Consider the following 7,849-nt stretch of genomic DNA (forward strand, 5'->3'; position numbering starts at 1 on the left):
CCAGTTTTGTCAGACTCAACAGCAAGATTTACCAATGGTAAACACTTTTGAGACGGCTCGTAATTTTAGAATAGTCCTCTTCGTCTTACTTGGCATAAATTGTTCGCTGGCGTCCCAGCAGCTAGCTCCCTCAGTGTCTGCTTCTGCCATCGCACCACGCTAGTCTGCTGTTGTCCTAGCAGACCGAACGCACCGCACATCCGATACCTTCGGAACCACTCACTGGCCAGTTAGCAACTGAGCGGAACACTGTTTACATCGTGAAAGGAAAACTATGCAAAGATGTACACTTAAATGGCACGACTGAGTAGCACACACACAGTAATATCTGAGGAATGTCCTTCGACACGCGCAGAACGAAAAGTCTTCTCGCGAACGTACAGCGTCTCTGAAAAAAAATCTCGTGACTATATTCCGGCGTTACGGCCAGGTTCTCATACAAATGAGCAAAAAAGGGTACATTTGAAATTCTTTTTGAGACAATGAAAATACATTCGAAAGATCTGTTTGGGAATTACGAGTGATAATACTATGAGCTTAATTTTAGATTTTCAATAAAAAATGGCGCCCGTAATTATGATTTGATCAAGGGCCTGCGAGACTGGAGTACGCAGAGCGCGTGCAGTGTGGCACCTCATATGTTACCTGAATTCAAAAATGGGTAACATCAGTTGATACTACATTATTCCTCTGAAATTGAAAATGGATAACATCAGTCGATAAAACATAAAATTTATGGGAGCGTATACCTAACCGCAATGAAACAACCTTAAATTTAACGATACAGTGCTAATTCGAACTTTGAGTTCGATTTTTGAGGGTTTGTTTCACTCCTTATGTCTACACAAAAATTAGTTAATATTAACAAATGTCATATTATAGCTATAAGTTCCTAAGAAAAGTGTTTACTTTTAGGGGTCAGAGGTAGATGTTAAGAGAACGAACCACTTTTAATTTATGCTGCATGCCGTTCTGAGAAAATAGTTACCCGAAAAAAATGTGTTCAAAGTTTAGGGAAAACATTTAGTTATATTATTACTTCGATTTGCATGAACTGAGTGTTACATATATATTTTTAATGTCGCTGAAAACGAATCTGAAGTCAGATTTTCAATATTCAAAACAGCTAATCCAATACGGAGGGCAAACGATTATGTTTTGACCAATTTTTACCAAAAATGTATTTTCGTTATTTACGTTTAGTCTGCAAGTCAAGGAGTATTTATCAACCCTTCCTCTACCTCTGATTGTTCCTAGACAGCAACTTCCTGTTCTTCTTGGCAGGAAAAGCCGATCTGTCAAAGCTGGATATGCAGCACTCGGCAGCCTGCACTTGATATTCGTCCGTATTTTCGGTGAGTATGTTTGCATGCATTCTGCAGTATGAATCATTTTGAGCACGTGCGACACGGGACGAGTTATCATCTACATCTATATGGATACCCTGCAAAACACATTTAAGTGCCTGGCAAAGGGTTCATCGAATCACCTTCACAACTGATAATTAATTGAAACCCTCAGCTGCCGACAGGTGTTGTTGATATACTTCGATGGGGACAGCTGAAAAGTGTGCCCCTACTGGGACTCGAACCCAGAATCTCCTGCTTACAAGGCAGACGCTCAATCCATCTGAGCCATCGAGGGCACACATGAACAGCACGACTGCAGGAATTTATCCCTCGCACGCTTCCCGTGAGACTCACATCCCCAACCGTCCACAATCCGCATACGTAATGTACTTAATAGGTATTTGTCCATCCACTCATTACTGGCTCACACTAAGGTGACGATTCCCGTAAGAGTTCCGGCAACCTGTGCGCATTCGCACAGACGAAGGTCAATGGCTGGGTAACGTTTAACCATAGATATGAAGATAGTAACTGCTCTCGAAAGAACAGGCGCCACTGAGGACCTTGCAACTCTTCTAGAATACATGATAGACCGGCCGATGTGGCCGAGCGGTTGTAGGCGCTTCAGTCGGGAGCCACGCGACCGCTACGGTCGCAGGTTCAAATCCTGCCTCGAGCATGGGTGTGTGTGATGTCCTTAATTTAGTTAGGTTTAAGTCGTTCTAAGTTCTAGGAAACTGATGACCTCAGATGTTAAGTCCCAAAGTGCTCAGAGCCATTTGAACCATCAGTCCCTATGTTTACACACTACTTACAGTAACTTATGCTAAGGACAACACACACACAACCATGCCCGAGGGAGGACTCGAACCTCCAACAGGGGGAGCCGCGCGAACCGTGACAAGGCGTTGGACACATGGCGGGTACCCCGCGCGGCTCATGGCAGCCGTGACACTGCTTCAAACAATGGACTGTAGAAACTTTTGTAAAGCACGGATTAAAAAAAAAAAACTTTCTGTTCCAAGAGTCTAGACAAGCACACCTTTAAAAAATGCAACTACAAAGAAATTGAATTTTCGAACGTTTTGAATGAGAACCTGTCCTTATGGAACACCGTTGATCAAATGTCACAGGGCTTATATACTCAGGTTTCACATGTGGATTAACACTTTCTAATCAATATCCGGAATGAGCAGGGCTTAAAACTTTGAAGAGTTAAATTTCAAGGGCCGTTCTCTTGTATGCAAATAGTTTCACAGTAGAAATTTCTCTAGTTTTATTTATTAATTTATTTATTTATTTTTTGCTGTAGGTAAAGAAGGATAGCATTGTGAGGAGGGGGAAGGGGGGGGGAGGAATCTTGCATCTCCCACCTTGGAATTCTCAGTACAGAATTTTTATTCATTACGAGATTCTTAGCCACTTGCAGAAGTGATTTCGAGTGATTCTGCAAAACTTTTCCTTTAGCCAATCGTAGCAACTATAGGATTCCGTTCCTGCTGCATGACATGTCTCGGAACTTAAACTGACCAACTCATTTGCATAAAGAGCTAGCTTATCATCCGCTTCTTTACTTGCGTAGACCGTTCATGGTCTGCAAAGAATTTTTTTCTTTAATCGTTTTTTTATGTCTTTTATAAACTGCAACACTTTCTAAACTTTCTAAACTTAGCGCCGTTGAAGCATGGTCTTTTACTGAATGATCAAAAAGCAATGCTGACAGCTGGAGTCCAAGGTTTTTGTTAATCAAGCCGTTTGTATTCTTGTGGTGATATCTCCGTACAGTCTTTCATTCCCTAACGCATATTTCTTTATATCTAATTGAGAAGTGAAATACCGGTTTTCATAGATGCAGATTTAAAATATTTTAATATAACGCAAGAAATATTTCATTAAAATTTTCATCCCCTTATGCTCGAAGTTCCAAAACCAGAAAAACACGTAGTTTTTAAAAATTGTAACATATTAGCCGAATACGAATTGTCAGATATATTTAGCAATCCTTTCATAATGAACCATTTTCTGAAACATCTCACACCCTTTAGGGGTTGGGTTTTCAAAAACAATTAAACACGTATTCTTCTATTTAGAGCCGAGGAGCCAAATTCAAATCTTCATCCATTTAATTCTAAAAATGCTTTCATAGTGAAATATTTCATAAAACATTACATCCCCTATTTCACTCTATTAGTGAGTTAAATTTCCAAACGCAACGAAACACATTTTTTTTACATCCAACCGAGATGTCAAATACCTATTTTCATAGATGTAGCTATAAAAATGCTTCAGTAGTTCTTTAATAATGATTTATTTTCAAAAAACCTTCACTAATTATTTTATCCCCCAATGGAAGAATTTCGGAAAATGCTAAAAACCTGTTTCTTTTTTGTATCTGACTGAGACACCAAATGTCAATTTTCATAGTTTTGTAGTTATAGCTTCAATAGGGACATAGGGACATATTTAAAAAAAAAGACTTTCAACCCATGTTTCACCCACATAGGAGTGAAATTTCGAACAATCTCTTCTTAAATGATGCTTTCAGCGTAAGATTTACACCTTCATCAAATTTCAAGTCCGTATACTTTGCAGGTTGGGCTGGAAGGCTATGGGTCAGTGAAACCTGTGCCCCTATTGCACCTTCTTGGAGGTTGTAGTTCCAAAAACAGTGAAACACGTAGTTTTCAATAACACAATATTCATAGATTTCGCTTTAAAAACTCTTTCGCACTGAAATACTTTCATAAAACATTACATCCTATATTCCACCCTCTTAATCGTTGAATGTATCAAAAACAGGTTTTCATATATTTCATGAAACATTTCATCCTCTGTGATATGGGGTATGGTAGTGACACACCAAAATCACAATAGTAATCCGTTGTAGTTGCTACATACTTTATTACAATCAAAAGCATTATAAAATCACAAGGCCAGATCAGTTGGACAAATAATAAATAAATTTCGTTAAGTGGAACGAGACCCGTAAAACTTGAAATTTGAATATGACTAGGTATATATACTTAGGTAAAGCTTTACTTAAATAGCACAAATGTCCATAAAATTCATAGCAGAACTCTCACTACTTGCAATCAGGGGAGAAACAGATTAAGCGTAAAAATACAGATATTTAACGTTCGGCTTGCCAACTTTCCTAAACAAAACTGTATAAAAATGACTAAAACAATTAAGGGGGTCCTTTAATTTTGACTAAACGGACCTTCAAATTTACTTACTCAGTTGATTAATCAACAATATTCTTAGAATGATTACAACTAGAACATGACTATATGACAATACCCTTAAAATAAGGTTGCTTCAATATTTCGTGTGAATTGGCGATAGACGCGAGCAGACCAAGGATTCAAATCAATACAAGAGATCCACGAGGCAGAGAATGACATAGAAATATACTCAACATGGCAATGCAATTGAACTTTGGATGCTATAGTTCAGCACCGGAAAGATGGAATCACGCAAAAGTGACAACATAACCCAAGATGTAAAGGAGAGGACATGGCCTCAAATATCTCTCTGCCGCCGTGGTGCTCTGCTCCCAGTATGCTAGCGTCGACCGCTGCCAGTTATCTCTAACACAACACACATCAAGAGCAGACAATTTTCTGAGACATAAACTGCACAACCTTATATGGAGAACAGGTGAGCAATACAACTGGACTGAAACCAATGAGCCTCCGTGAGTTACTTGGCCAGTGCCAGCCCTTAAACTTTGATTAATAAGATCGCTAAAAATCATACCGAAGTTAAGATGACGAGACTTATCTCCAGGTTCGCCATATTAGTGGCAGAGACAATGAATTGGCGACGCTCTTATCCGTATGTTCGCGGCAGAGTCTGGGGAAGGCAAGGGCCACGTGGAGCCGGATCTGGGGGTCAATTTCCTTCTCTCCGAGACACCCGGCTTCTTCTGCGACTTAGCCGGCAAACAGGCCGAGGACCCCGGGTGGGGACCGATTCGGCAGCAGTTGGCGGATGGCGAGGTCTTCGGGGGCTGGGGTGGGGGGGGGGGGTGTCTTGTGTAAAGGGGAAGACAACCGTGGTGAAGGGAAGGTCTGTATTCCACAGGAACGAGTTAGCATGGCACTCAGATATTTCCACGATTCGGCGGTAGGGGATCATTTGGGGTTCTACAAGACCTTGAACAGAGTTCGGGAACACATGTTTTGGCCCAACCTATATGGCGATGGCATGCGATTTGTTGGCAACTGTGTCCAGTGTAAGCGCGGTAAGCCCGATGTTGGGCCGCACAGAGAACTACTACAGTCGGTTAGCGAGCAGTGCCCTCTGGACCGCGACTCAAAGAAACTGGCGCCAGAAACGCACCAGCTCACTCTATTTCATCCCCTTAGGGGTTGAACTTCCAAAAACACGAAAATACGTATTTTCTTATTTGTAACCTTGAAGTCAAATACCAATTTTCGTAGATATAGCCTTAAAAATACTTCCATAGTCCATCCATAATTTTTTATCTCAAGATAAAATGTTCACCTACTATTTCACCTCATAGAGGTTAAATTCCCAATAATACTGGAACACATATTTCTTTATTTCTGACCTAGAAACCAGATACAAATTTTCGTCTGCCTAGCTTCAAAATTACCTTAATAGCTACATGTTTCAAAAATCCTTTCATTTCCTGTGTATCCCCCTTAGAGGTGGAATTTCGAAATATGCAGTATAAGCGGTATAAGATCAACAACCTTTCCAAATCTCAAGGTTTATTTTCCTTGGCGGTCTGGACTGTGTGAATTTCATAGTAATGGCCTCCACACACACACGCACACACACACACACACACACACACACACACACACACACACCACTAACAATGCCACCACCACCTCCTGGGGAAATTTCTGCAGACGCCCTTGTTCCACTGCAGTCATATTTTGCCGACGACCTACATTTAGCAGCGTGGGAGGGATAGTGTTGTGCAACAGACAGTATACTCAGTAGACAACGAACTGTTCGTTGTGAAATCAGGGACATAGGAACCGAGACTGACACAGAAGGTGCTGAAGGTGAAGCACACTAGACTCGTGTCTACCACGGCTTCAAATAGTATCGATTTACTATGAACGGAAGTTCCGAAAAGTGAGCAAGTAATTTACAGTAAATTCAGTACCGATGGTGAGGATATACAACGAAAAACATTTCTATAATATTTCAGAAATAATGAAACATTCCACTCAAGTCGCGCGGCAGAAAACGCAATGGATATGCTTGCACTTAAGACGGAAGGCCCCACGTGCTTACGCAGGCTTACGACAGATCGCAAAATTCGGCAGTAGGCGTAAGCCAACCTCTTGTGCTGCCATCTGTTATTGATGCCAGGCATCAAGGTCTCAGTAGTACGACCATCCACTGGAGAGTAGTTGCTTTATAAGTACTCCGTCTTCAGGCCACGAGTGACCTACTGTGACAGCACCATCCGACCGCCGTGTCATCATCCGTGGAGGATGTGAACAGGAGGGGCGGGGATCAGCACACTGTTCTCCCGGTCGTTATGATGGTTTTCTTTGACCGGAGCCGCTACTATTGTGTCGAGTAGCTCCTCGATTGGCATCATGAGGCGGCCTGGATGATCACCCATCCAAGTGCCTTCAACGCCCGACAACGCACTTAACTTCGGTGATCTCACGTGAACCGATGCAACCTCCGCGGCAAGTCCGTTGCTGCAGATATTTTAGAGTAGTTGTTACGTTTCATAATTATCTAGTTTACGGGGAAAATGTAAAAAAGGCGATTGTCACCGAAGCTACAACTAATCTGAATTTCTCGTTAGTTATCAAGTGGTCTTATGTGCAAGCCTGATTTTTTCATCCTTTGCGGTGGGAATGATTCAAACCCGTCATGTTCTTCTTATGAGGTGTTCTATTTATTTTGCACACAATGATCGTTTGTAGTTGTGTTGAGTTACCACCTTGATAAATTTTTGGATGGCGCACGTATCATAACTGAGATCTGCGCTTGCCCTTAATGGCTGAAGGTCAATTAGCGTAATGAGTAGTAGCGAATGTTATAGTAACATGTTTGTAAATTATTTCAGGTAAATTACCTTAGTAGTGTAATATTATCAGTATACCAGTACAGTATGTGGGCCAATTACGTTAGTCATGGAATACTATCCGTATAAGACTATGTCACCTTGATGTCCCGGAATTTGCTTCAATTTTGGAATCCACGAAAGAACTGGAAATTTTCCTTTACACAGCTTTCCATATAATTTCTATTACAGTGATTCAGTCTTGTCTGTCACTCGACTTTTCTGACTGTGAAATAAATTCTATCGCTCATGTGCTTATTACCTCTTCGTGTTTCCATTTGCCGATATTGCGCATAAACACATACATATCTCAACGTTGCTATGTACATTGATGGAACGACACACTTTTCTGTGGCGACACTGCAGTTTAGAGATAGAAAAACCGATCAGTTAAAACGACATGGGTATTTTAGTTCTGAATAACCGATGTCTT

The 7,849-nt window shown here is 41.1% G+C and overlaps 1 non-coding gene across 1 annotated transcript; it reads right to left on the reverse strand.

The window, feature by feature from the left end:
• Positions 1–1,570: 1,570 nt before the first annotated feature.
• Positions 1,571–1,645, reverse strand: Trnat-ugu (transfer RNA threonine (anticodon UGU)). The gene has a single exon. It is a non-coding gene; the product is annotated as a tRNA-Thr (tRNA).
• Positions 1,646–7,849: the final 6,204 nt, after the last annotated feature.

The sequence above is a fragment of the Schistocerca gregaria genome, unplaced genomic scaffold (genome assembly GCF_023897955.1).
Source record: "Schistocerca gregaria isolate iqSchGreg1 unplaced genomic scaffold, iqSchGreg1.2 ptg000526l, whole genome shotgun sequence".
In the NCBI taxonomy this organism is placed as follows: Eukaryota; Metazoa; Arthropoda; class Insecta; order Orthoptera; family Acrididae; genus Schistocerca; species Schistocerca gregaria.